This window comes from Heloderma suspectum, chromosome 2, assembly GCF_057233095.1.
Source record: "Heloderma suspectum isolate Gila_16-S chromosome 2, 16-S_ref, whole genome shotgun sequence".
NCBI lineage: Eukaryota > Metazoa > Chordata > Lepidosauria > Squamata > Helodermatidae > Heloderma > Heloderma suspectum.
This window is the reverse complement of record NC_139459.1, coordinates 225,113,615-225,137,692: the sequence shown is the minus strand read 5'-3', so window position 1 is coordinate 225,137,692 and position 24,078 is coordinate 225,113,615. Positions and strand designations below refer to the sequence as shown.

Here is a 24,078-nt window from a genome sequence, read left to right as displayed (position 1 = left end):
ATGGAACCTGGAACTGCTGTGTGTGTGAGAGAGGGAGGTGGTATTAAAGACCCATATCCCACAGGTAAGCTGTGCTACTGTCCTACTTCACTCTTTCCACCCTTCTCCTCCTCCTCCCACCAGTTTAGCATCCAGCTTCTTTCTCCACAGAATCGTCACTAACTCACTTATCATCCTAATCTTCAATTTCTATGCCCACTTCACTGACTACCATAGCTTCTGCATCCATATTCAACTTGTTACTAGGGATGTACGAAAGTCACTTACCTTTTCGAAGGGTGACATTTGCAGTGGGGGGGGGAGGCACTTTTTAATTATGTACGGCAAAAAAAACCCCAGTGGACACAAATGGCGGCGGTTACGGCGGCTGCCAATTGCGTCCCCTTTTTTTTGCCATTTTAGCCTACATAAATATTTATGTAGGCTATTATGGCAAAAAGAAAAAAAGGGAACGCAAATGGCGTAGTGGCCGCCATTTGCATTCCCTTTTCTTCCGCTGTGATAGCCTACATAAATATTTACGTAGGCTAAAACAGCAAAAAAAAAAAGGGGACGCAAATGGCGGCCGCCGTAGCCACCGCCATTTGCGTCTGCTGTTTTGTTTTTTGTTTTTGTTGTGATAGGCTACGTAAATACTTACATAGCCTATCACGGCCTCCGCAGGGACGCAAATGGCGTCCCTGCGTTAGCCGTGATAAGCTATGTAATTATTTACGTAGCCTATCATGGCTATACTGAGGAAGCAAATGAAGATGATCAGGGCACTGGAAACCAAGCCCTATGAGGAGAGACTGAAAGAAATGGGCATGTTTAGCCTTGAGAAGAGAAGACTGAGGGGAGATATGATAGCGCTGTTCAAGTACTTGAAAGGTTGTCACAGAGAGGAAGGCCAGGATCCCTTCTCGATCATCCCAGAGTGCAGGACACGGAATAATGAGCTCAAGTTACAGGAAGCCAGATTCCGGCTGAACATCAGGAGAAACCTCCTGTCTGTTAGAGCAATATGGCAATGGAACCAATTACCTAGGGAGGTGGTGGGCTCTCCCACACTGGAGGCATTCAAGATGAGGCTGGACAGCCATCTGTCAGGGATGCTTTGACTAAGATTCCTGCACTGAGCAGGGGGTTGGGCTTGACGGTCTTATAGGCCCCTTCCAACCCTACTGTTCTATGATTCTATGATTAAACTACTGGCAACTTCTCTATCTTCCACTTGGGCTCCTCTATTGATATTCATAATTGTATGGAGTAGCTGCTTCCTTTGTAGCCTGAGAGTTTCCTAGAATTTGCATTTGTAACCACCCTGGTCCTTAACTAAGTGAGCCTGAAGCCTGGTATCCTGGAGACTGCAAAGGGGGAGGACGAAGGAATGTGACACAGAGTCAGAAGACACCTCCGTGTAGTTGGGCCCACTTGAAGAATTCAAATACAGAGACATGAGGGAGACTGCAGAAACAAACAAATCAGGAGCCAACAAAACAGGAATCTTCTTTAGGAATTATTTAAATCAAAAGGGTTGTATTTTTGAAATTTACTTCAAATATATAGTGTAATTATTTTTAAAATTGTAAAAAAATATGCAAAGGCCAAGAGAAAGGGAAGTCCCATGGTGTATATAATGAACAGGAAAAATGACACATTTTGCTTAAATATCGCTTTAAACTGTCATAATTAAAAAGCTTATCTGAAAATAATCACTATAAAACAATTGTTGTTATAAACCTGATGCACTATTGACAGTACAATTTGATTAAAAAGCACTTTCCAGAAAATAATCACCAAATCAGAAAAAGGATTTGGATCCTGCCATGGACCGGCAATGCCCTGTTCCATGAGTGGAAGACAAAACAAACAAAATAGTGTGGCCACACTCCTTTTTGCCCATTTCCACTGCCACCAGGTGGAAATTTTTATTCCGCTGGCTGTGTCCAACAACTAGCCTTAAAACTCTCTGGGTCTCGGGTACCTACTTCAGGTAGTGTAGGGGCTGGCTGTTAGATGTGGGGTCAGTAAGCCAAAAACAAAACCACAAAGGTTCAAATGACAAGTTTAAATTTTAATGATGAAAAATGTCAATGGGGAAAAGATTAAAATCTGAATGGATACATACATCACACAAAAAAAGTATGATGAATAGGGTAATACAAACAACCAGGGATAAATGCATCCATCTAACCTAATTAGATCATGTCCCTGTTTTATTCAGAAGCTGCTCTCACCAGCCCCCAAACAACAATTTGGCAGGCTGGTGGGATGGGGCTGGATGTGCTGGGAAACCAGCACGGGGCGGGGGGGTTCCTCCTCATATGCCAGTTGCCCAGAAGAATTGGCTGCTGCCAGCCTACCAAACAGCTGATTGGTGGGCTGACAGGAGCCAAGTTTTGCTCCTGCACAGGGCACAGGGGAAAGACCATCCTCACATGCTCTGTTTATCTGGGTGGGAATTGTTAAGATTCAAGTTAGGGTTAGGGTTGGGGAGACTGGGCTTCCCTTGCAGGAACCAAGATGTTGGTGAATCTGACCGTGGTGAAACAGACTGACTGGGCCATCAGGATGAGTTGCCTACTGTCTTTTAGTACACTGTGTGGATGGGGGGATGTTTCATATGCACAAGAAAATTAGGGTTAAGACTGAAGTTAGGTTTAGGGTTGGGGAGACTGGTCATCCCAGGCACCAAGCAGGGCCTTGGTGAAGCCTAGGTTGGTGAAACACATTGAGTGGGCCATCAGGATGGCTTGTCTACCGTTTTTTGGACACTATGTGGATGGGGGGATGTTTCTTTTGCACAAGAAAATCAGGGGTAAGACTCAATGTACGGTTAGGGTTGGGGAGACTGGGCTTCCCAGGCAGGAACCTCAGCCTCGGTGAAGCCTAGCTTGGTGAAACAGACTGAGTGAGCCATCAGGATGGCTTGCCTACTGTCTTTTAGTACACCGTATGTACATGGGGATGTTTCAGTTCCACAAGGAAATTAGGGTTAAGACTCAAGTTAGGGTTAGGGTTGGGGAGACTGGGCTTCCCTTGCAGCAACCAGGATCTTGGTGAATCCGACCGTGGTAGACTGAGTGGGCCATCAGGATGAGTTGCCTACTGCCTTTTAGTACACTGTGTGGATGGGCGGATGTTTCAGTTGCACATGAAAATTAGAGTTAAGACTGAAGTTAGGCTTAGGGTTGGGGAGACTGGTCAGTCCAGGCACGAACCAGGGCCTTGGTGAAGCCTAGGTTGGTGAAACAGATTGAGTGGGATGTCAGGAGGGCTTGCCTACCATTTGTTTGGACACTGTGTGGATGGGGGGATGTTTCTTTTAGGTTAGGGTTGGGGAGACTAGGCTGCCCAGGCAGGATATAGGGCCTCGCTGAAGCCGAGCTTGGTGAAACAGACTGAGTGAGGCATCCCGATGCATTGCCTACTGTCTTTTAGTACACCGTGTCAATGGGGGAATGTTTCAGTTCCCAAGAAAAATAAGGTTAAGACTCAAGGTTGGGTTAGGGTTGTGGAGACTTGGCTTCCCTGGGAGGAACCAGGGCGTCGGTGAAGCCGAGCTTGGTTGAAATAGACTGAGTGGGCCATCATCATGGGTTGCCTATGGTCTTTTAGTACACCATGTGGACGGGTGGATGTTCCAGTTGCACAAGAAAATTAGAGTTAAGACTCAAGTTACTGTTAGGCAGACTGGGCTTCCTAGGTAGAAACCAGGGCCCTGGTTAAGCCTAGCTTGGTGAAACAGACTGAGTAGGTGATCAGGATGCCTTGCCTACTGTCTTTTAGTACACCGTATGTACATGGGGATGTTTCATTGCACAAGAACATTAGGGTTAATACTCAAGTTAGGGTTAGGGTTGGGGAGACTGGGCATCCCTGGAAGGAACGAGGGCCTCGGTGAAGCCATGCTCACTGAAACAGATGCTTTGGGCCATCAGGATGGGTTGCCTACTGCCTTTTAGTAGTCTGTGCGGAATGGGGGAAGTTTCAGTTCCACAAGAAAATTAGGGTTAAGACTGAAGTTAGGGTTAGGTTTGGGGAGACTGGTCATCCCAGGCACGATCCAGGGCCTTGGCGAAGCCTAGGACTGCATTTTGCCCAACTGCGCTCAAGTAATCTGGCTTTTCTTTGTTCCCACCCTGTCCCACTCTGTGTCCCTCTGACATTTCTGTTTATCTTCTAATATCAGTTGTTTTATCTCCCCACTATAACTGATTGGGAGGGGAGCTTCTTATTCATCTCTGCAAGGTATATTTCTGTTTCCTCAGTTAAATGTTTTTTGGTCTCTTCCAAGGACCTTCTGTTAAACGTTATAACCTCCTGCTTCCTGAGCAAAACTTCTGTACCGCTACATTGTAACAAAAAAATTCACCTCAAAGCTATTAACATTTTCAGTGAAATTGACTAGCGCACACACACACAGATGCGCGTGCGATTTAACCCAATATTACCCTGAAACCAAATGAAATACAAATTGGAGAACATTTATTTTCCATCACAGAACATATTATCCATCTGTCCACCTTCCCTAAATCTGAAGAAATGTATGACGTTTGTGCTATAGACACTGGAATTGATCCTCCTTTTCAAGTAACCATCTTCAAATGGGCTGTGAGCATGATTACGTATCTGTTTGAACTGAAAAGTTTATTAAATACGAAAACCCGCTACAAAAGCCTCCATTTGAGGACTGGGCATGAACTGCGAGTAGAAATGCCTTTGGATAATCAGCCCCATAATCCGTCTCCAAACCCTTGGCTTTCTATTTGCTTTGGCCCCCTGCTGATACAAAGAAGATTAGCATAGCACTTGCAGGAAGAAGATATATGGGTTTCTCCCATCATGCTTTGAGGAAATTTGCATACCACTGCAATGCTATCACAGGAAGGAGTTACAAGCACTGGTCTCTGAACAACAAAGTGGGAAAGGCAGGTGCCTGGAAGGGGCTAGCCTGCAGGACTTTCTCTGTGGGTCCCATCCCTCTGCCCATTTCACTGTGAGTTGAAATGTGTTTGGGTAACCAGCTATAAAAGCATTCCCAAGAAGCCTTGATTTTGTGCTCACTTCGGTGGCACATATACTAAAATTGGAACGATACAGAGAAGATTAGCATGGCCCCTGCGCAAGGATGACACGCAAATTCGTGAAGCGTTCCATATTTTTTTGTTTTTGCCTTTAACTTATATGCAGAGTACATCATGAGAAATGCCGGGTTGGATGAATCACAGGTCAGAATTAAGATTGCCGGGAGAATTATCAACAACCTCAGATACGCAGACGATACCACCCTAATGGCAGAAAGCGAAGAGGATCTCAAGAGCCTCTTGTTGAGGGTGAAAGAGGAGAGTGCAAAAGCTGGTTTGAAACTCAACATTAAAAAAACTAAGATCATGGCATCTGGCCCCATCACTTCCTGGCATATAGAAGGGGAAGAAATGGAAGCAGTGACAGATTTTACTTTCTTGTGCTCCAAGATCACCGCAGACGGTGACTGTAGCCATGAAATTAAAAGACGCTTGCTCCTTGGTAGGAAAGCTATGGCAAACCTAGACAGCATAGTAAAAAGCAGAGACATACACAATACACAAGCAACTGCAGAGGGGCTGATCAAGGGCCCAGAGCAGGGAGAGCCATAGAATCATAGAATAGTAGGGTTGGAAGGGGCCTACAAGGCCATCGAGTCCAACCCCCTGCTCAATGCAGGAATCCAAGTCAGAGCATCCCTGACAAATGGCTGTCCAGCCTTGTCTTGAAGGCCTCCAGTGTGGGAGAGCCCACCACCTCCCCAAGTAATTGGTTCCATTGTCGTATTGCTCTTACAGTCAGGAAGTTTTTTGTGATGTTCAGCCGGAATCTGGCTTCCTGTAACTGTAGCCAATGGATGAGGTGGCTGAGTGGTGAAGCTGATTGGCTAGAAATCTATGGTGTTCTGCGCAGATGGGTTCAAATCCCACCCTTGTCATCCTTTCAAAGGAGAGCAGAGGTCCCTAAACTTGGCAAAAAGAAGCAACAGCGGTGCCCAGTCTGAGGCTTTGGGGAAGCTACTGCTGAGTGACATGGTGGCTCAGTGGGGAACGTGATGACCTGGAAATTCATTGTGCTCTGCACACATGGGTTCAAGTCCGTCCTGCTCATGCTTTCCAGGCCAAGGAGGGAGGACTGATGCCCTGGCATCCCTCCTGTCAGGCTGTCCATGGCCTGGAAACGGCTCGGTTGGGAACTACCGAAAGCTATCAGTCTGGACAAGGTGGCCGAGAGCTGAAGGCGATGGACTCCAAATCCATTGTGCTGTTCGAATCCCACACTCGTCGGACTTTAGTTTTGAGCCTCCCAAGATGAGCCAGCCTAAAAGGGAGAGGCTGTACGTGGAGTGTCTCATCTGGTGAGAACCCTACCATTGCCAGGAGATAACGGCCCTATGCAGCACACCCAGGGCGGGGGTTGAGGTGGCCAAGAGGTGAAGGTGATAAACTTGAAATCCCTTGTGCGCTTCATGTGTGGGTTTGGATCCCACCCTCATCGGCCTTTTGGCCTCACAAAGCAGATTCCTGGGGGAGAACATGGCTGGCACAGAGGGAAGGTCTGGTCCGCTGCCCTGTCGTGCTCTCCTCTTCTCTGCCAGGCAGGTTCTCCCATCATGCTTTGAGGAAATTTGCATACCATTGCCACGCTATCACAGGGAACACTTATAGGAACTGGTCTCCAATGAACCAAGTGGGGAAGGCAGGTGCCTGGAAGGGGCCAGGCTGCAGGACTTTCTCTGTGGGCCCCATCCCTCTGCCCCCCTTGCTGTGAGTTGAAATGTGTTTGGGTAGCCAGCTATAAAAATGTTCCCAGGAGGCCTTGGTTTTGTGCTCACTTCGGTGGCACATATACTAAAATTGGAACGATACAGAGAAGATTAGCATGGCCCCTGCGCAAGGATGACACGCAAATTCGTGAAGCGTTCCATATTTTTTCTTGCCTTTCTCTGAAGCCATTCTGCTACATGAGACAAGGACAACTGGGAGAGATTCTGCATGGCTGCCACCTAGGAAGCCAGCTCTGGGTTTTAGAGAGCTGCAGTTCGAGTCCCATTGGCCTCCTTGGTTCCAGGCTAGGATGGGAGGGTGGGCCTTTAGATTTTCTTTTGCTGAAAACACAGCCAGGCAAGCCTGCCTTTCACTGATGGACTCGCACAGGCCTCATGCTGCAGGATGCTGGTGCTGGCGCTCTGACATTTGTAGGGAAATGCACAAGCAACTGCAGAAAGGACGGTCGAGGGCCTAGAGCAGGGAGAGCTCCTGCCACCCAAGTGGGCCAATGGATGAGGTGGCTGAGTGGTGAAGGTGATAGACTAGAAATTCATTGTGCTCTGCATGGTGTGGGTTCAAATCCCACCCTCCTCAGCCTTTTCTCCTCTCAGAGAAGGAGGAGAGTGCAGATCCTGGAACTTGGCAAAAGGAAACCACACCAGTGACCAGTCTAAGGTTTCTGGGAAGCTATTGCTGAGTGATGTGGTGGCTGAGCGGGGAAAGTGATGGCCTAGAAATCCATTGTGCTCTGAACTTGTGGGTTCAAGTCCTGTCCTGGTTGTGCTTTTGCTGTCGTTAGCTGTCCCTTCTGTCAGGCTTTCCAAATTGAGAATTGAAGACAACCGCCAAGCTGGACGTGAAGACAACTGCCAATTTGGACAAGGTGGCTGAGAGATGAAGGCGATGGACTCGAAATGCATTGTGCTGTGCACGCGTGGATTCGAATCCCACGCTTGTCAGCTCCCCCCCCCCCCGGGGAAACCAGCCTAAAAGGGAGAGGCTGTAGAAGGAGTGTCTCCCCATAATAGCCAAGAGATGAAGGCTGCCATGGCCAGGAGATTAAAGGTGGCGAGGTAGCTGAGAGGTTTAGTTTTGAGCCTCCCTGGCTGTGTTTCTACCAGCGATTTACTCCAACCTGCCTACGTCGTGGGGTCTCTGTGGTTCCATGACACTGTGGCCATTCAGCCCCAGTGTCGCATTTTATCACTGAAAACTTCTTCTGAGACTGGTTATAGTCTGACTTTTCCTGGTTATAGCAGCTCTATTACGGACCTGTTTCCACAATTGAACTGGGTTCACTGTCTTAGCCCTGCTCATGGGCATGTAGCCTGGCCTTTGTGGGTGTGTCGCTCTGACCTCAGTGACCCAACCCTTTCCCTCCCTGTTTTCCAGAAGTTTCATTGCCGTTTTGGAGCAGGATGCTGAGGGACAAACTTTTAAAACGTCATTGAAAATAAGCACCAGAACACAGCCCATGACCCCAGTCAAGGGGTGTTTTCTCCCATTGTGCTGAATGAGGCTTGCCCTCTCAATGACCACAGAAATGACAAAGAAGCCCCTCAATTGACATGGCATATATTAAAGCCCTCAGTTCTTAAAATGCGATTAAGCGCTATCTCAAGGCCTCAGTCCATTGCCATAGGACGTAACTCCTTCACAGCTTCCAAATAGAGATCCTGTGTGTTAAAATGGGGGCCGGTTTCGGTCTATTTCCCACAACTAACCCATTAGCATCTCCTCAGAAGTAACTCCCTTTGCTGTGGGTGAGGCTGAGATTTCCCCTCAATTGAAATGGCACACATTAAAGCCCAATTGCTTAAATGCGTTTAAGCGACCAAGAGGCTCCAATGAATTGCCTTAGGATGAAAGTACTTAGCAGCTTTGTTATAGGGGCTGGATTCTGTCTTTACTACTCTCTTTCCCACAACAAACTCATTAGTGTCTCCTCAGAAGTTAACTCCCATTGTGTTGAATGAGGCTTGCCTTTGAATGCCTACATCAGAACTTACAGAGATTCCCCCTCAATTGAAATGGCACACTTTTAAGCCCAATTCCTTAAATGTGATTAAGCGCGAAGGCTTCGGTCCAGGTCCATTGCCTTGGGATGTAACTCCTTCACAGCTTCCTTCCAAATAGAGATCCTGTGCGTTAAAATGGGGGCTGGTTTCACTCTCTTTCCCACAACAAACCCATTACTGTCTCCTCAGAAGTAACTCCCATTGTGGTCAATGAGGTCCTCTGGGTTAAAACAGGGGCTAGTTTCCCTCTTTGTGTTCTCCTCCCCTTTCCCAGCACAAGCATGTGTGCCTCTACTCAGAAGTTACTCCCATTTTGCTCAATAATGCTTGCTCCTGAAATGCAGGTGCATCTGGACTTTCGGGGAAAGGAGAAAGGGGGGGAGAAGGGGAAAGCCTTTTTTAAAATCCCATGCTCCTCCATTAGCTTCTCCTTCTGTTGTCCTGGAAACACGGCTGAGGAGGTAGGAACACTTAAGTTGTGTGAAGGAGAGGGGGAGATGATCCTGGAGGGAGCAGTCAGGCAAAGATGAAAAGATGCACACATAAGCACCCATTTTAGGATCGGGAAAGAAAGTTTAAATGGGTGTGAGATGCTGCAGACACATTGCTTTGATTTTTTGCCATTTCATTAATGCACAATTGCACTTTAAATCCCCGTTTCGGGGGCATCCAGGAAGGTTTAAAGGAGGGGGATGCTCCAGACACAGCACTGTGATTTTTTGTCCCTTTGTTAATGCACAATTGTGGTTTCAAAATCCATTTTAGGGGTGTTATATGAGCGAAACATGCTCCTTGTTCATTGTCTAGCCGGACGATGGATCACACTAGACATGGGTAAGACTTCTGGATCTAAAAGCACTTTATTGCCCTAAAAGCACTTTATTGCATGGCCAGCAAGGCACTTTGTCAGCAAAGGGGCAGAGAGCCCCGAACAATGAGTGGGGAGGGCTTTTATACAGCGAAATATATCACATATAGGGAAGAACTCTAGCCATGCTCTAGTAAGCAGCATTACTTGGAGGAATTCACACAGTCTGTTATCTCGAAAGGGGCTAAATGTTCTTTCCCTGGACATGGTGGAAGCTTGCCAGCTACTGATACTCAGTTACTGCACAAAGTACAATGTTACCAGCCCGTAGCCTGGGGAGGAACCCATCCTCCCTAACAATTCTCAGGGAAGCTGCTGTCAGGTTGTAATTTGCTTCTCACAGACTGTGCTGCCAAAACAAGGTGGGCTAGCATACAAACATGGAGCAACTCTGGTTCGCACTAAACACAAGCATCTGTTGAACACCTTATGCAGATGTCAATGGCACTCTTATAACTGTGTTGCCATTCTAGGGTACACATAACACATCAGGGGTAAGGTTTAAAGGATTTTTTCCAGAGGGGCAACAAGGAAGTTTTAAAGGGGGTGGGGGACTGCTCCAGACACAGTGCTTTGATTTTTCACTCCTTCTCTAAAGCAAAACAAAAGGGCTGGGAAGGCAAGGAGGAGACTGGCCAGAGCAGAAAACTTCAGTGGGACAGAGGGGGTGAGGGAGGGGGGAATCGGAAACAGGAGGAGGTGGGAAAACAGATGGGGTAAGCAGAACCAACCCACTCCAAAAAGGCTCCACCCAGCCATCAAGAGAATAATGTGATTAGGGCTCCATGGAAACAGCGCAGCCCGCCAGGGGACCAGAATGATAGATGGGTCCTTTTGGGACATGGAAACATGTGAGAGGGAAAATGAGCTTGGGGAAGCAGCACAACAAAGTTGGAAAAGAAATGAAGGCAATAGTGTGGAAGCACCCCCCTTGAGGGGAAGCCAGCCTGAAAAGGAGAGGCTGCCAGGTGATGAAGGCCACATGTGGCACACCCAGGGAGGGTGGTGAGGTGGTTGAGAGGTGAAGGCGATAGATTTGAAATCCCTTGTGGGTTCCAATCTCTTAGCCTCGCAAAGGAGGTTCCTGAGGGAGAACGTGGCTGGCACAGAGGGAAGGTCTGGTCCGCTGCCCTGTCGAGCTCTCCTCTTCTCTGCTGGGCAGGTTTCTCCCATCATGCCTTGAGGAAATTTGCATACCACTGCAATGCTATCACAGGGAGGAGTTACAGACTCCTGTCTATAATGAACAGAGTGGGAAAGGTGGGAGCCTGGAGAGGGCCAGGCAGCAGGCCCTTCTTCCTGGGTCCCAACCTTCTCCCATCCCTCTGCTCTCCTTGCAGTGAATTGAAATGTTTTTGGGTAGCCACCCGTATTAACACTCCTGAGAGGCCTTGGCTTTGTGCTCACTTCGGTGGCACATATACTAAAATTGGAACGATACAGAGAAGATTAGCATGGCCCCTGCGCAAGGATGACACGCAAATTCGTGAAGCGTTCCATATTTTTTCTTGCCTTTCTCTGAAGCCATTCTGCTACACGAGACACTCCTGCTGGGCGAACAGCAACTGGAAGAGTTTCTGGGTGGCTGCCACCTAAGCAGCCTGCTCGAAGTCTCTGCATTGGCACTTAGTTTTGAGCTTCTCGGAGGGGAAGCCAGCCTGAAAGGGAGAGGTCATAGGCAAAATGTCTCCTGTAGTTATAACCCTGCCTTGGTGATGAGATCACGGCCACATATGGTGCACCCAGGGAGTGTGGTCAAGAGGTGAAGACAATGGACTTGAAATCCACCCTTGTCCACCTTTTATCCTCTCAGAGAAGGAGGAAAACATAACCCCCTGAACTTTGCCCAAGGAAGCAACACCAGTGATGGGTCTAAGGCAACAGCCTTAGTAACGTGGTGTCAAGCGATGTGGTGGCCAAGTGGAGAAGGCGATGTGCCCTCCACACATGAACTTTTCCTATGGCACCGACCTTGGTGTTGTGTCTGCAGTGGTGGGGAATCGCTGCTTCTGAACAGTGTGCCCAGGGTACTGCCAGGATTCCCAGCTTTTGGTTGCAAAAATGTAGGTAAATTTAAAGCCTTCAAATAGGGCTTTCCCTTTTACTCTGACTACACAAAAGAAAATACGGAAGCTTGAGAGGCAGAATAGTTTTGGGAAACTATGCAAGGGAAGGGAGCTATCTAAGAAGTTTCCCAAAAGTTTTTCCAAGGTGGCTAAATGGTTGTAATTGATTCAAGACCTTGATAGCAGCTTCCAGAATGCTTTCGATACCCTGCTTGACCACTACCATTGGACTCAAGGACAGCTACTCACACACTGGGCACAGCCCAGTTTAAGGCAACAAAAATGGAAAGCGTGAGTTCACAGGTTGTACAGCATTATGTATGGAAGCCAGCTTTGAACTCAACATGTGCTTTACCAGTGGCTGGCCAAAGCTTTCTCTCTGGGTGTATAAGGCAAAATGAAGGTAACTGAGGCAAGAAGGTGGTTCACTAAAAGAAATGGGAGACTCTAGTCCTGGAAATGCAGGCTAGGCAGCAGAGTGGAGCACTAGGAAAGGATCCTAAGTACTGGGCTTGGAGACCAACTGAACCCCTTAATCTTAGAGCTAAACGCCACAAATGTGTTGGGTGCCTGGGCCAAAGGACAGAACTTCTGGCACCTACATTCATGGGCAGTTATAGGCTTCAGAACAAAGCATACGCAGGATGCAACAGCTTTGAGGCTGTAGTCAGGATGGGACAGAACAATGGGATCCATACTGTGATTCTGGAGAATGACAGGAAACCTTTGGGACGTTCCTGGCAACTTGACTAAATTAAAGCTAACTGAATTAACAGTGCAAAAGCCATGCTATAGAAGACAAGTAGCTGCAGTGTGCAAAACAAAAGGTATCACAAGCGTTGCCCAATTGGCACTCTAGCCAGCTAATCTAACTTGGGAAGTGGGAACACTTCAGGATTGGATTATTTTCCCAACCAAAGCTCTGGGTTAGCTAGCTGGGTGGTCAACTGGCAGTCAGGCAGGCATTTTCATGTTTCCATAGTTCCATGGGAGCACCTTCCTTTAATCTAATCAGTATACCATTATTCTGACTCCAGTGCAACCACCTGGGGATCTCTTCTCATTCCAGGTAACCCTGAAGCCTCTAGCGCTGCTGCCTTTTCCAGACAAAATGGTTCTTGAGCCAAGGTGGCAAGGTAATGTCAACAAAATACAGAACACAACTACATGCGTACAGAGAGCCATTCGTCCTCCTGTTTCTCCTCTTAGCTGTCTCTCCCCGTTCACCTATCTCCTTTGACTGAGTGAACAGTGACAGGAACAAGAAGAAGGAGCAGCCTCTGCTTTCCTCACCCTCTTCCTTTGGTGGGGGGGATGAACAGATAGGGCATGGAGGAAGGCTGCAAGCACATGAACAGTGGCAAGGAGGATCAAGTGGGAATGTGGTCCACGGAGGGCATATTTTCCAAGGACCCCACCCCCATAACTTGAAGCCAGCACAGGGGCAGGATCATGCCCTGCACCCAACACTGCTGCACCTGCCAGGCCCATCCCCACCCTGCCTGTCTCCTTCCTCTGTCCTCCACATGTTTGACAATGGTGTGATGGGGAGCCAGTTGTGCAGTCAGGAACTCCAGTTGCACAGGGCTCCCAGTCACGTGAAGGAGCCTACGCAAGTACAGCTGGCATTCCTGCCAGACCTTTGTTGAGCACATGAAGGTCAGAGGGACGAAGGTGTATGGAACACTGGGAGCAGGACAAGAGGTGAAGCCCCACTCTCCCTTATGTATAGGGCTTTAAAGTGTTATAGAAAAGGCTATTTCAGCAAGTGCAGCTTTCCTTATTTTTGCAGGACAAGTTGCACCTTTCTCCCTCTTCTATATACCTCTTAAAATTATACGTACTCCCTCCCCTTTTGCATGTTGTTATTCAAAAGTAGGTGTTGCTCTTCCTCTGTGTGCATAGGTGTGCAGTAGTACTTCGTTCTGTGGCAGAAATGAAAAATAAACAAAAATAAAAATTGCTTATCAAAGACTATGTAAACACGATAAACCAAATACGTTTCTAGTCTGTACATACCCTGTTCAATTTTCCTGTTTTAGGGTCAGTGGCTGCAACAGGAAGTCAGAAATCTGCAACTACTGAAACTCCCTCTTTTGCAGTGGAGAATCTTGTGGCACCTTAAAGCTTCACAGGGCAATCCTATATGCAAGTACTCAGAAGTAAGTCCCATTAAGTTCAATGGATCTTACTCCCAGAAAAGTGGGTATGAGATTGCTCCTTAAGACATTTAGGGCACAATCCTCTGCATGTTTAGACAGAGAAAAGGCCTACAACTCCCAGCATGCCCCAGCCAGCCATCCACTGCCATCTGTCTAAACATGCAGAGGATTGTGCCCTTATTGTGGCGCATATTTTTCTGGACTAGAGTCCAGTTCATTAGATGCATGAAGTGTTACATTCCACTCCCCAATTCCCTCTCTACATGCATATGTATAATATACTCTCCATCTGAAGCTAACACTTCATGCATCTGATGTATGTGGACACAGATAAAGCTCATGTCATATTAGATTCTCCAGCAAAGGAGATTGTTACCTTGTCGTGGTGCAGGAGCTTGAGCACCTCAATGACGTCATGAGCTAAACTGTAAAGGGACACCCAAGATGGGAAGGTCATGGCAGAGAGGTCAGACTAAATATGATCCCTGGAGAAAGAAACGGCAACCCACCCCAGTATTCTTGCCATGAAAACTAAATGGATCAGTACAACCAGAGATATGTCGGTATATCATCGGAAGATGGGACTCCCAGGTCGGAAGATGGTCAAAATGTTCCTGGGGAGGAAGAGAGGATAAGTTCAACTAGCCCCAGATGTGATGACGCAGCTAGCTCAAAGCCGAAAGGACGGCTAGCAGCCGATGGTGCTGGTGGTGAACGACGAATCCGATGTTCTAAAGATCAACACACCATAGGAACTTGGAATGTAAGATCTATGAGCCAGGGCAAATTGGATGTGGTTATTGGGGAGATGTCAAGATTAAATATAGACGTTTTGGGTGTCACTGAACTGAAATGGACTGGAATGGGCCACTTCACATCAAATGACCACTAGATCTACTACTGTGGACAAGAGGACCACAGAAGAAATGGAGTAGCCTTCATAATTAATAATAAAGTGGCTAAAGCAGTGCTTGGATACAATCCAAAAAATGACAGAATGATCTCAATTCGAATTCAGGGTAAGCCATTTAACATTACAGTGATCCAAATATACGCCCCAACCACAGATGCTGAAGAAGCAGAAGTAGATCAGTTCTATGAGGATCTGCAGCACCTACGGGATAGTACGCCAAACAAAGATGTTATTTTCATTACAGGAGACTGGAATGCTAGGGTGGGTAGTCAAACGACACCTGGAATTACATGGCAAGCATAAAATGAAGCAGGACATAGGCTGATAGAATTTTGCCAAGACAACTCACTGTGCATAACAAACACTCTCTTCCAACAACCTAAGAGACGACTTTATACATGGACTTCACCAGAAAGTGGTGGACATCTATGCAGTTGGTAAAAACAAGACCTGGAGCTGATTGTAGTTCAGATCACAAACTTCTTATTGCACAATGTAGAATCAGACTAAAGAGAATAGGGAAGACCCACAGATCAGTTAGATATGAGCTCACTAATATTCCTAATGAATATGCAGTGGAGGTGAAGAATAGATTTAAGGGACTAGATTTAGTAGATAGGGTCCTGGAAGAAGGATGGACAGAAGTTTGCAACATTGTTCAGGAGGCAGCAACAAAAAACATCCCAAAGAAAAAGAAAACCAAGAAGGCAAGATGGCTGTCTGCTGAGACACTGAAGCAGCCCAAAAAAGAAGGAAAGCAAAAGGCAACAGTGATAGGGGGAGATATGCCCAATTAAATGCAAAATTCCAGAGGTTAGCCAGAAGAGACAAGGAATTATTTTTAAACAAGCAATGCGCGGAAGCAGAAGAAGATAACAGAATAGGAAGGACAAGAGACCTCTTCCAGAAAATTAGAAACATTGGAGGTAAATTCCAGGCAAAAATGGGTATGATCAAAAACAAAGATGGCAAGGACCTAACAGAAGCAGAAGAGATCAAGAGAAGGTGGCAAGAATATACGGAAGATCTGTATAGGAAGGATAATAATATCGGGGATAGATTTGACGGTGTGGTCAGTGAGCTAGAGCCAGACATCCTGAAGAGTGAGGTTGAATGGGCCTTAAGAAGCATTGCTAATAACAAGGCAGCAGGAGATGACGGTATCCCAGCTGAACTGTTTAAAATCTTGCAAGATGATTCTGTCAAGGTGATGCATGCCATATGCCAGCAAATTTGGAAAACACAAGAATGGCCACCAGATTGGAAAAAATCAACTTATATCCCCATACCAAAAAAGGGAAGCACCAAAGAATGTTCGAACCATCGAACAGTGGCACTTATTTCACATGCCAGTAAGGTAATGCTCAAGATCTTGCAAGATAGGCTCCAGCAATTCATGGAACGAGAATTGCCAGATGTACAAGCTGGGTTTAGAAAAGGCAGAGGGATAATGGAGAAAGCCAGGGAGTTTCAGAAAAACATCTATTTCTGTTTTATTGACTATGCTAAAGCCTTTGACTGTGTGGATCATAACAAATTGTGGCAAGTTCTTGGTGGTATGGGGATACCAAGTCATCTTGTCTGCATCCTGAGGGATCTGTATAACGACCACGTAGCAACGGTAAGAACAGACCACAGAACAACGGACTGGTTTAAGATTGGGAAAGGAGTATACTCTCACCCTACCTATTCAACCTGTACGCAGAACACATCATGCAATGTGCTGGGCTTGATGAAGCCAAGGCTGGAGTTAAAATGGCTGGAAGAAACATTAACAATCTCAGATATGCAGATGATACCACTTTGATGGCTGAAAGCGAGGAGGAGCTGAGGAACCTTATGACGAAGGTGAAAGAAGAAAGTGCAAAAGCTGGGTTGCAGTTAAACTTAAAAAAAAAAAGATTATGGCAACCAGCTTGATTGATAACTGGCAAATAGAGGGAGAAAATGTGGAGGCAGTGACAGACTTAGTCCTTCTAGCCGCAAAGATTACTGCAGATGCTGACTGCAGCCAGGAAATCAGAAGGTGTTTACTTCTTGGGAGGACAGCAATGACAAATCTTGATAAAATAGTGAAGAGCAGAGACATCACACTGACAACAAAGGTCCGCATAGTTCGAGCAATGGTATTCCCCATAGTAACCTATGGCTGCGAGAGCTGGACCATAAGGAAGGCTGAGCAAAGGAAGATAGATGCTTCTGAACTGTGGTGCTGGAGGACAATTCTGAGAGTGCCTTGGACTGCAAGAAGATCAAACCAGTCCATCCTCCAGGAAATAAAGCCAGACTGCTCACTTGAGGGAAGGATATTAAAGGCAAAACTGAAGTACCTTGGCCACATCATGAGAAGACAGGATACCCTGGAGAAGATGCTGATGCTAGGGAAAGTGGAAGGCAAAAGGAAGAGGGGCCGACCAAGGGCAAGGTGGATGGATGATATTCTGGAGGAGACGGACTCCACCTTGGGGGAGCTGGGGGTGGCAACGGCCGAGAGGAAGCTCTGGCGTGGGCTGGTCCATGAAGTCACAAAGAGTTGGAAGTGATTGACCGAATAAACAACAACATATTAGATTTGCCAGCCTTTTACTGAGCAATCCCATCCGTACTTACCTGGGAGTAAGTCTGATTGAACTCAATGGGATTTCACTTCTGAGTAGACATGGATAGGATTATTGCTCTGTAAGGTGCTACAAGACTCTTTTGGCTTTAACGCAACAAATCATGCCTACCTTTCTGGACGTTGTTCCTCTTTTTACCTAAGGGCTCAATCAGGGTTGCACTGTAGGGACGGGTGGTGTCTTTTTGCCCTTTACCATTCCGGAGTTACCTGCTGGCTAAGCAACGCAATTCGTACATGGGGAATAAATAATGTTACTCTTATTTCCCTGTTTTTCCCCTGGCAGTTTTAAAACACACGCGCGTAATAAATGTTGGTACATGCAGCAAAAATTCTCCATGAGGCAGAAAACAAAAGTAACCTAAAGCGCAATCCTATGTATGCTTAAGACGGAAAAAAGGACCTACAACGCCCAGCATTCCCCAGGCAGGCCGGCCGGCCGAGGAATGCTGGGAATTGTAGGACTTTTGCCCCGTCTGAACAAGCGTAGGATTGCGCCCGAACTGTTAAAGGACCGGGAACCCTGACCGCCTTTCCCTCTGGTTACTTCATTTGACCAGTTGAGACAGTCGAGTCGCCTGGTGGTGCGTGTGGACGACTTGGTCGCCTTGGCCGCCTTGGCCGCCGCCGTTTGCCGCCGGCGCTGCGGATCTCAAAATGGCCGCCGCCGCACAGCCGTCTTCGGGGCCGCCTCAGCCCAATCCCGACGCCCGCTGGGGCTGGGCCGGGGAAGCGCGGCCGCTGGAGACAGAAGGGCCGCGGCGTTTCGTTTTTTCAGAGTCCGCGAAAGGAGGCCGTGTATTTTACACCCCGCCGCCATTATTTGATCCGAATAATAGCGTCGTTCGCCTTCTCCGGTGTATTAGCGCGAGCAACACCTAAACACGAATTAGCACGAATGCTCCCACCGCTGAACCTTTACATTTAGGCGTCTGTTCAACGAGCCGCACTGGATTTATCGGCCACGTTAGTTTTTTCTCTGGCGACTTACGTTGAGCTAACTTCTTTTCCACCCCCAGCCCCTTCCCAGGCGCCATGTGAAGCCGTGAGTTTTAGGTGCGGCTTTACGATAAACGGTCATTATAATTTTGAATTCTTTTCTAAGCCGTTTTATTTAGAAAGCATGTTAATCAAGAAGAAATGCCCCTGCCCTTTTTAAAACCACTTCAGTCCTATCAAAAGGCTCCTCAGTGGATGGGATTGCGGCTCACTTGCTATCTGAATAAGAGTGAATCCAACAGGGGCACTAGCGAGCGGTTCCATGGTGTAATGGTTAGCACTCTGGACTCTGAATCCAGCGATCCGAGTTCAAATCTCGGTGGAACCTGCAAGCCAGCTTATTTTAAGCGATTTTTTTAGGGGAGGGGTAGAACAGAGGCTTAAACCAAAAGGGGTGGGGAAAGAAAACAGCTGGGGAGGGAGTCGAGGAAGGAAGAGGAACGCTTGTTATTTTCATATTGCGATGTATGCTTTTATGATAAACGTTTGGAAAAAAAATAAGACTCAAATGAGAACGTATGTTTATTTAAAAAGGCTTTTATGTTGTTTAAAATGGGGAGGAAATAATTTTTCTGCGCGGTATCTTGTTGCTTAATCTGAAGCCTTTCAGTCTGACGGAAGAGGATTTTAGGGCCAGAGCTGTGCGTGAACGTTCAAGAGAAACGCGGAGGACGTGCTAATAGACAACTTTTTAGGAAGTAGGGCTGCCGTGTGGTTCTATGGTGTAATGGTTAGCACTCTGGACTTTGAATCCAGCGATCCGAGTTCAAATCTCGGTAGAACCTGTGTCTCCTGCGAGCGAACATTTTGAAAAAAGAAAAGAAAAAAAAAGTTGGCTTCTTTATTTAACACGTTATTTGCAGTTGCTGAAATGTGCTGCTTATTTTAAGGAATTTGTGGAAACCCCATTGCCCCTATAGATTAAAGGAGCTACCGGTTGGCCACAAGCTTTTAAATTTTGATTAAGTGCGATTTCACTGCTGTGAGTAAATAGATAATAAACTGTTAAAGGAGTAAATGGCGTGTGTCATGATATTTGCCAGGAGGGAGTAGATGGGTGTAAACGGACAGGTGGACCCTGAATGGCAAAAAAGACAAATGGCTATTCAAACACATTCCTCTTGATTGTCTCTTGGCTGATTTGTTTAAGGGGGTATTGATTCTCAGTGTAAGGGGTGATCACTGCCTTGTTGTGGCGAAGGGGCTTGTGTAACTCAGTGAAGCCATAAGCTATGCCGTGCAGGGCCACCCAAGACGGACAGGTCATGGCAGAGAGTTCTGACAAAATGTGGTCCACTGGAGAAGGAAACGGAAACCCACTCCAGGATTCTTGCCAAGAAAACCCCATGGAACCTATCACAAGGCTAAAAGAGATGACGCCGGAAGATGAGCCCCTCAGGTCGGAATGTGTCCAATATACTACTGGGGAAGAGCAGAGGGAATTTCCAAGTAGCGCCAGAAAGAGTGAAGCGGCTGGGCCAAAGCCAAAAGGACACTCAGCTGTGGATGTGTCTGGTGGTGAGAAGAAAGTCCGATGCTGTAAAGAACAATATTGTTTAGGAACCTGGAATGTCAGATCAATGAATCAAGGTAAGCTGGAGGTGGTCAAACATGAGATGGCAAGACTGAACATCGACATCTTGGGAATCAGCGAACTAAAATGGACAGGCATGGGCGAATTTAATTCAGGTGACCATCATATCTACTACTGTGGGCAAGAATCCCTTAGAAGAAATGGAGTAGCACTCATAGTCAACAAAAGGGTGGGAAAAGCAGTACTGGGGTACAATCTCAAAAACGATAGAATGATCTCAGTACGAATCCAAGGCAAACCATTCAACATCACAGTAATACAAGTCTATGCCCCAACCACTGATGCCGAGGAAGCTGAGGTTGATCGGTTCTATGAAGACCTACAACACCTTCTAGAACTAACACCAAAACAAGATGTCCTCTTCATCATAGGGGATTGGAATGCTAAAGTAGGAAGTCAAGAAATCACCGGGATAACAGGCAGGCATGGCCTTGGTGTACAAAATGAAGCAGGACAAAAGCTAATAGAGTTTTGCCAAGAGAACACGCTGATCATAGCAAACACTCTTTTCCAACAGCACAAGAGCTGACTCTACACATGGACATCACCAGATGGTCAATATCGAAATCAGATTGATTATGTCCTTTGCAGCCAAAGATGGAGAAGCTCTATACAGTCAGTAAAAACAAGACCTGGAGCTGACTGTGGCTCAGATCATGAGCTTCTTGTTGCAAAATTTCGGCTTAAATTGAAGAATGTAGGGAAAACCACTCAGCCATTCAGGTATGACCTAAATCATATCCCTTATGAATATACAGTGGAGGTGAGGAATAGATTTAAGGGATTAGACCTGATAGACAGAGTGCCTGAGGAACTACGGACGGAGGTCCGTAACATTGTTCAGGAGGCAGCAACGAAATCCATCCCAAAGAAAAAGAAATGCAAGAAAGCACAGTGGCTGTCTGATGAGGCTTTACAAGTAGCTGAGGAAAGAAGGGAAGCGAAAAGCAAGGGAGAAAGGGGAAGATATATCCAACTGAATGCAGAGTTTCAGAGAATAGCAAGGAGAGACAAGAAGGCCTTCTTAAATGAACAATGCAAAGAAATCGAGGAAAACAACAGAATGGGAAAGACTAGAGATCTCTTCAAGAAAATCGGAGATCTCAAGGGAACGTTTTGTGCAAAGACGGGCATGATAAAGGACAAAGAAGGCAGGGACCTAACAGAAGCAGATGAGATTAAGAAGAGGTGGCAAGAATACACAGAAGAACTATACAGGAAAGATCTGAATGTCCCTGATAGCCATGATAGTGCGGTCAATGAACTTGAGCCGGACATCCTTGAGAGTGAAGTCAAGTGGGCCTTAGGAAGCATTCCTAACAACAAAGCTAGCGGAGATGACAGTATTCCAGCTGAGCTATTTAAAATCCTAAAAGATGATGCTGTTAAAGTGCTGCACTCAATATGCCAACCAATTTGGAACACTCAGCAGTGGCCGCAAGACTGGAAAAGGTCAGTTTACATTCCAATTCCAAAGAAGGGCAATGCCAAAGAGTGTTCAAACTACCGCACAATTGCGCTCATTTCACATGCCAGCAAAGTTATGCTCAAAATCCTACAAGCTAGGCTTCAGCAGTATGTGAACCGAGAACTACCGGAAGTTTAAGCTGGGTTTCAAAGAGGCAGAGGAACTAGAGATCAAATCGCCAACATTCGCTGGATCATGGAGAAAGCAAGAGAATTCCAGAAAAATGTCTATTTCTGCTTCATTGACTACGCTAAAGCCTTTGATTGTGTGAATCACAACAAACTGTGGCAAATTCTTAAAGTGATGGGAGTACCAGACCACCTTACCTGTCTCCTGAGAAACCTGTATGAGGGTCAAGAAGCAACAGTAAGAACCAGACATGGAACAAGTGATTGGTTCAAGATTGGGAAAGGAGTACGACAAGGCTGCATATTGTCACCCTGCTTATTTAACTTATATGCAGAGTACATCATGAGAAACGCCGGGTTGGATGAATCAGAGGTCGGAATTAAGATTGCCGGGAGAATTATCAACAACCTCCGATATGCAGATGATACCACCCTAATGGCAGAAAGTGAAGAGGATCTAAAGAGCCCCTTGTTGAGGGTGAAAGAGGAGAGTGCAAAAGCTGGTTTGAAACTCAACATTAAAAAAACGAAGATCATGGCATCTGGCCCTATCATTTCCTGGCATATAGAAGGGGAAGAAATGGCAGCAGTGACAGATTTTATTTTCTTGGGCTCCAAGATCACGGCAGACGGTGACTGTAGCCATGAAATTAAAAGACGCTTGCTCCTTGGGAGGAAAGCTATGGCAAACCTAGACAGCATAGTAAGAAGCAGAGACATCACCTTGCCAACAAAGGTCCGTCTAATCAGAGCTATGGTTTTCCCAGTAGTAATGTATGGCTGTGAGAGCTGGACTATAAGGAAGGCTGAGCGCCGAAGAATTGATGCTTTCGAACTGTGGTGCTGGAGAAGACTCTTACGAGTCCCCTGGACTGCAAGGAGGTCAAATCAGTCAATCCTAAAGGAAATCAACCCTGAGTGCTCATTGGAAGGACAGATACTGAAGCTGAAGCTCCAATATTTTGGCCACCTAATGCGAAGAGAAAACTCTCTGGAAAAGACCCTGATGCTGGGAAAGACTGAAGGCAAAAGGAGAAGGGGACGGCAGAGGATGAGATGGCTAGATAGCATCACCGATGCAATGAATATGAACTTGAGCATGCTCCGGGGGAGAGCGCAGGACAGGAAGGCCTGGAGTGCTATGGTCCATGGGGTCACGAAGAATCAGACACGACTGAATGACTGAACAACAACAAAATAAGAAAAAGTCTTGCTGTTAATTTCTTTTCTTTTGTTTAAATTTTAAACAGAAATTTATTATAACACTGCAAAAATATAGTCAAATAAGAAAAATTCTTTCTAAAATAAGCCCAAGCGTATTATTTCATATTAATGAATAAAGAACAAATGAATATTATCTTGAAATGTATCACTGAGACTAACTTACTAATAATAATAATAATATCAGACTAATATTAAGGCTAACTTAAGTTAATAGGTTTACTCTAATAAATAAATAAATATAGACACACACACAATCCCATCTATCCATCCATCCATCCATCCATCCATCCATCCATCTATCTATCTAGGATTGTACTGTAAATCTGGATCCAATCTTAATAATCTTCATAAAAATATCTTTGGCCAAGCATAATATTCATGTATGAAGAATAAAGTAAGATTTGAAAAGCAACTGTTTATAACTGTAATTATAAACAGTGGCGAAGTGGTACATTATGAAGTGTAGGTGCCCATCAAGACAGCCCCCAAGGGGAAGCCAAAAAGGGGGGCAGCTGTGTTGATCCATATCAACAAAGCTGTTCTAGCAGTTTTCATCTCCACTAGGAGCAGATCTTTTGAAAGCTCTTGGGTCTTAATTGCCCATTCAAGATCAAGCCCCCCTCCCAATATTTTGCTTTACAAGACAGAACAATATAGTGTCCCTGGGAAAACTAACTTCCTATCAGCAACTGTAAGGATTACAGCGAAGCTCAGAGAAAACGGGGAAGTCTGAGGAGGTGACAGATGATGTTCGCATCCCTACTAATTAAAAAACAAAAAAACACAGTGCTGGTACTGCATCCCTGCAAGCCCCAGCTCCACTACACCACTGATTATAAACAGGTTTCTTGCAGATTTTTTTATAAAAGCGAATTTTCCTTTTAAAATATTTTTAATGCTAATATCTAAAAAACTAGATGGTAGGAAGAATCTAAGAGGAGGCATCCCCCCACTCCTTCTCACACCACCTCATGCTAAGAGGGTGTCTTCTGTGGGGTGTGTATACAACACTGGGAAACAAAAATTGGTGTGTTTTCAGAATTATTCTTTGCATTCATATACAGATTTAATTAATTCAAATCAATTAAAATCCATGCAATTAATCAACGTGGGCTACACTCTTATGTATAGTATTCAAGTAAGTATATATACTTGCTTGAATTCAATGGGGCTTACTTCTAAGTAGACATGTATAGGTTTGTGCTAAGTAGATGACAGCTTTATTTATATTTGTTTATAAAA

The 24,078-nt window shown here is 46.0% G+C and overlaps 6 non-coding genes across 6 annotated transcripts; all 6 read left to right on the top strand.

Moving 5' to 3' along the window:
- Positions 1–5,041: 5,041 nt before the first annotated feature.
- On the top strand, positions 5,042–5,148 carry LOC146354151 (U6 spliceosomal RNA). Its single transcript, XR_014788729.1, has one exon. It is a non-coding gene; the product is annotated as a U6 spliceosomal RNA (small nuclear RNA).
- Positions 5,149–6,836: 1,688 nt separating this feature from the next.
- On the top strand, positions 6,837–6,943 carry LOC146354150 (U6 spliceosomal RNA). Its single transcript, XR_014788727.1, has one exon. It is a non-coding gene; the product is annotated as a U6 spliceosomal RNA (small nuclear RNA).
- A 347-nt stretch (positions 6,944–7,290) lies between these two features.
- Positions 7,291–7,373, top strand: TRNAS-AGA (transfer RNA serine (anticodon AGA)). Its single transcript has one exon. It is a non-coding gene; the product is annotated as a tRNA-Ser (tRNA).
- A 3,691-nt stretch (positions 7,374–11,064) lies between these two features.
- On the top strand, positions 11,065–11,171 carry LOC146354148 (U6 spliceosomal RNA). The gene has a single exon (XR_014788726.1). It is a non-coding gene; the product is annotated as a U6 spliceosomal RNA (small nuclear RNA).
- Positions 11,172–18,678: 7,507 nt separating this feature from the next.
- Positions 18,679–18,750, top strand: TRNAQ-CUG (transfer RNA glutamine (anticodon CUG)). Its single transcript has one exon. It is a non-coding gene; the product is annotated as a tRNA-Gln (tRNA).
- Positions 18,751–19,135: 385 nt separating this feature from the next.
- Positions 19,136–19,207, top strand: TRNAQ-UUG (transfer RNA glutamine (anticodon UUG)). The gene has a single exon. It is a non-coding gene; the product is annotated as a tRNA-Gln (tRNA).
- Positions 19,208–24,078: the final 4,871 nt, after the last annotated feature.